This window comes from Triticum urartu, chromosome 3 (assembly GCF_003073215.2).
Source record: "Triticum urartu cultivar G1812 chromosome 3, Tu2.1, whole genome shotgun sequence".
NCBI lineage: Eukaryota > Viridiplantae > Streptophyta > Magnoliopsida > Poales > Poaceae > Triticum > Triticum urartu.
The window spans coordinates 554523496-554529133 of record NC_053024.1 but is presented as its reverse complement, the minus strand read 5'-3'; positions in this window follow the sequence as shown (position 1 = coordinate 554529133).

Genomic DNA, 5638 nt, shown 5'->3' with positions numbered 1-5638 from the left:
TGTGTGTCTAGGGGTGCCCCCTGCCCCCGTATATAAAGGAGCAAGGGTAGGAGGCCGGCTGGCCCTATAGGCGCGCCAAGGAGGAGTCCTCCTCCTAGTAGGAGTAGGACTCCTACTGGGAGGGGGAAGGAAGTCGGGAGGGAGAAGGAAAGGGGGGCGCCGCCCCCACCTCTCCTAGTCCAATTCGGACCAGGGGGGAGGAGGCGCGTGGCCCACCCTGGCTGCCCCTCTCTCTCCACTAAGGCCCATATGGCCCATTACTTCTCCTGATAGGGTTCCGGTAACCCTCCGGCTCTCCGGTTTTCTCTGAAATCACCCGGAACACTTCCGGTGTCCGAATATAGCCGTCCAATATATCAATCTTTATGTCTCGACCATTTCGAGACTCCTCGTTATGTCCGTGATCACATCCGGGACTCGGAACTAACTTCGGTACATCAAAACTCATCAACTCATAATATAACTGTCATCAAAACCTTAAGCGTGCGGACCCTACGGGTTCGAGAACAATGTAGACATGACCAAGACATGTCTCCGGTCAATAACCAATAGCGGAACCTGGATGCTCATATTGGCTCCCACATATTCTACGAAGATCTTTACTCGTCGGTATCTCAATACCTAGTTCAATCTCGTTACCAGCAAGTCTCTTTACTCGTTTCGTAATACATTATCTCGCAACTAACTCATTAGTTGCAATGCTTGCAAGGCTTATGTGATGTGCATTACCGAGAGGGCCCAGAGATACCTCTCCGACAATCGGAGTGACAAATCCTAATCTCGAAATACACCAACCCAACATGTACCTTTGGAGACACCTGTAGAGCTCCTTTATAATCACCCAGTTACATTGTGACATTTGGTAGAGCACAAAGTGTTCCTCCGGCAAACGGGAGTTGCATAATCGCATAGTCATAGGAACATGCATAAGTAATGAAGAAAGGAATAGCAACACACTAAACGATCGGGTGCTAAGCTAATGGAATGGGTCATGTCAATCACATCATTCTCCTAATAATGTGATCCCGTTAATCAAATGACAACTCATGTCTAAGGTTAGGAAAGATAACCATCTTTGATTAACGAGCTAGTCAAGTAGAGGCATACTAGTGACGTTTAGTTTGTCTATGTATTCACACAAGTATTATGTTTCCGGATAATACAATTCTAGCATGAATAATAAACATTTATCATGATATAAGGAAATAAAATAGTAACATTATTATTGCCTCTTGGGCATATTTCCTTCACTCATGACATGGCACCAACATGCTGCGGTAATTTTTTTGGCCGAATTGGGACAAGCTTTGTTGTAGGCTTCTTGCAAACCGGAGCTTCCCTCCAGAAGGCTCATGGTTCCGAGAGGGAACGTGTTACCTCCATGTGCGAAACGACATACGTTCACTGCCTTCTCCCTTCTTAATTTTTTACACAGCCAGATTAGACCAAATAGAAGTAACGTGCTAAATTTTGGAATTATTCTAGGCCCATTTCACCTTTTTATACATTAATTGAGTTTCTGGGCATTTAATGTGCATAATTCAAATTTGAACTCGAAGCAAAGGCTCCAGTGCACCAAAGTGGTTTGAAAATTCACATCTGTGTCCTTGGGTGAATTTCTAGGTCCCATGTAAGAGATGGGAGTGAAATTCAAACATCTAGGCGTCGTGGCTCGGCCGGAAAGATTGAGAAACTTGGTTTTTTTAATTCATGTAATTCCAAAATAGGCCTGAAAATCATGGAACTTGGCATGGTCTCATGACATGGCACCAACATGCTGCGGTAATTTTTTTTGCCAAATTGGGACAAGCTTTGGTGTAGGCTTCTTGCAAACCGGAGCTTCCTTCATTAAGGCTCATGGTTCCGAGAGGGAATGTGTCACCTCCGTGTGCGAAACGACATACGTACACTGCCTTCTCCCGCCTTCATTTTTTTACACAGCCAGATTAGACCAAATAGAAGTAACGTGCTAAATTTTGGAATTATTCTGGGCTCATTTCGCCTTTTTATCCATTAATTGAGTTTTGGGGCATTTAATGCGCATCATTCAATTTTGAACTACAAGCACAGGCTCCAGTGGACCAAAGTTGTTTGAAAAATCACACATGTGTCCTTGGGTGAATTTCTAGGTCCCATGCAAGAGATGGGAGTGAAATTCAAACATCTGGGCGTCGTGGCTCGACCGGAAAGATTGAGAAACTTGGTTTTTTAATTCCTGTAATTAGAAAACACGCCTGAAAATCATGAAACTTGGCATGGTCTCATGACATGGCACCAATATGTTGCGGTATTTTTTTGGCCATATTGGGACAAGCATTGGTATAGGTTTTTGCAAACCGGAGCTTCCCTCAAGAAGGCTCGTGGTTCCGAGAGGGAACGTGTCACCTCCGTGTGCGAAACAACATACGTACACTGCCTTCTCCCACCTTAATTTTTTTACAAAGCTAGATTAGACCAAATAAAAGTAACGTGCTAAATTTTGGAATTATTCCGGGCTTGTTTCACCGTTTTTATACATTAATTGATTTTCTGGGCATTTCATGTGCATAATTCAAATTTGAACTGCAAGCACAGGCTCTAGTGCACCAAAGTTGTTTGAAAAATCACATGTGTCTCCTTGGGTGAATTTCTAGGTCCCATGCAGGAGATGGGAGTGAAATTCAAACATCTGGTCGTCGTGCCTTGGCCGGAAAGATTGAGAAACTTGGTTTTTTAATTCCTGTAATTCGAAAACACACCTGAAAAATCATGAAACTTGGCATGGTTTCTTGACATGGCACCAACATGCTGTGGTAAATTTTTTGGCCAAATTGGGACAAGCTTTGGTGTATGCTTATTGCAAAATGGAGCTTCCCTCAAGATGGCTCGTGGTTCCGAGAGGGAACGTGTCACCTCCGTGTGCGAAACGACATACGTACACTACCTTCTCCCGCCTTAATTTTTTTACACAGCCAAATAACACCAAATAGAAGTATCGTGCTAAAATTTGGAATTATTCCATCCTCGTTTCGCCTTTTTTATATATTAGTTGAGTTTCTGGGCATTTAATGTGCATAATTCAAATTTGAACTGCAAGCACATGCTCTAGTGCACCAAACTTGTTTGAAAAATCACATGTGTGTCCTTGGGTGAATTTCTAGGTCCCATGCAAGTGAAGGGAGTGAAATTGAAACATCCGGGCATCGTGGCTCGGCCGGAAAGATTGAGAAACTTGGTTTTTTTAATTCCTGTAATTCCAAAACACGCCTGAAAATCATGAAACTTGGCATGGTATCTGTGACAAGGCACCAACATGCTGTGGTAGTTTTTCTGTCCGATTTGTGCACACATTAACAATCAACAAAGTCATTTTGGAACAAGTGCTGTCACGTTACAAATCTGTAACACAAGTATTATTGAAAACGTGGGCATTCGACTTACCAATTACGTGCGGCCATGCGTCCCCTTTTTTATTGGCTAGGAGGTGCCGTGCGGGGTAGCTATTTGAGTACAGGAGTCGTGCGATCGGACCCCTGCACGTGCTCATCGGGAGGAGAGCCCTTTTGACCGCTACCCACTGCGCACCTCCCTCCCAATGTCTCCATTAATGGCCCCCGAGCACCTGTTCTACGGCATGGCTATATGTCTCACTGGACTGAGATTTAAGAGAGAAAAATGAAAATCTGAAAAGAAAGTTTTGCACGGAACTTGATGTAAGAGCCGACGGACCTATATAGCATCGATTGCTACTTATAGCAAGCATGATGAATATAAGGACAATGACATTGGATAATAATTTTCTTAAATATTTATAAACATAATTAAAAAATCCACATGCGGCAACGCCCGGTATACACAAGGGCAAAAGAAGAAGGAAGACAACTAGTCTCTGCGGCTGGCGGCGACGAGCTCTTTCTTGTCCTCAAGATGGTGGTTGAGAGCATCCATGGATTCCTCCACCAGCCTTTTGTGCTCGATGCGCAACATGGCATTCTCGTCCATAAGTTTCTCAAGGATGACGCCGGTCCTCTTCAACAAGGCACTGGTCTGCTCCTAGTGCTTCGCACTTCTGACGATCTTCACCCTCAGCAGGACGCGCTCGGCCCGGAGCTTCGCATTGCTCTCATTTAGTTGCCTGATGACAAAGGTAGACTGTTCAAACAAGACTTGCAGGTCATCCTGCAACCTCGCCCACCTGGAGATCTGATCCATCTGCCTAAGGATGAGGGCACGCATGCGCCTGTAAGAGTCCTCGCCTGCCCGTGAGGTATTTTCCCAGGCCGCCGCGGCGTGGGAGGACATCTCTGCCACATTCGCGTCGCAGCGGGACATTTCTTCCGCTTCTGCGGCGTGGCCGGACCAGTCTGCTGCTTCAACGGCACGGTGGGTCCTCCGTGCTCCTTCGGCGGCGCGGCGGGACCTCTCTGCTGCTACGGCCGTGCGGCGGGACATGTTGGCTGCTTTCGCAACGAGGCGGGACATCTCTCATGGTCCTGCTTCCAGGCTCGCCTCTCCCTGGTGGCAATCTCTCGTCCCAAAACTCATGCTGGCCATGGCGGACGCAAGGGAACGATGATGAATGACTTGTTTGTTTTTGACTTTTTGTGGATGAGGAGTTGAGGAGGAATGTGCAGTCATCCTGGAGTAGTAGTATTTATAACCGCGTAGTAATACGCTCCTAAGTGGGAAACCGTTTAGGTTTTGATTGGTGTGAACAAGTTTGCAATTTGGAATGTGACAGGACACATGCTTAAAATTTACCGACGCTTATAAGTGTGGCACTATTCATGGAAGGCGTAAGGTGGGCACGCACGCCTTCTCGGCCGCGTACGTGGCGTTTGCACCATAGGGTGCACCGCAATAGGCAATGTCAGCAGACGTCTTGTTTCAACAACCGTGGGCGCTCGTTATTACCATCGCACACGCTTCTTTTAATTAGAATGGGTCTGCCCATCTAGCGCACACACGTTGATCTATCTAAATGTTTCAGTTTGTTGTGGCTAATCGCAAACAGTTCATCCATTTGAAGTGTATGCCATCAATCGCAGACACTTTGATCTGGCTTACCCGTTTATGTTCTGTTGCCTAATCGCCAATAGTTAATACTTCTGAAGCGTATGCCCTCAATCACACACACCTTGATCTGGCTAACCATTTCTTTTGTGTTGCCTAATCACAAACAGTTCATCCGAGTGAACCGTATGCTGTCTATCGCACACACCTTCATCTGGCTGCCCGTTTCTTTTGTGTTGCCTAATCACAAACAGTTCATCTGAGTGAACCGTATGCTCTATATCGCACATGCCTTCATCAGGCTGCCCGTTTCTTTTGTTTCGCCTCATCACAAACAGTTCATTGGACTGAATCGTATGCCCTGGATTGCACACGCACCTAAAATCTGAACCGTGTTTGATGCATCCTCCATTGCAAATGTTTTGCACCTTTTTTGACGGGTTTTTTTACATCCCCATTTGTGATTAATGCATCGCACACAGTTTCGTGAAAGGGTCTCTGATCGTAGTGTCGCGTTAGCATCATCCTGCAGTAGTGCATTGTCATAGAAGGCTTATGAGGAACTAATCGTTTTGCAATCTCTGATGGAAACTCATAGTAGAGTTGTTGGATTGAAAGACACATGGTTTTGGCAGGGGACCACAAA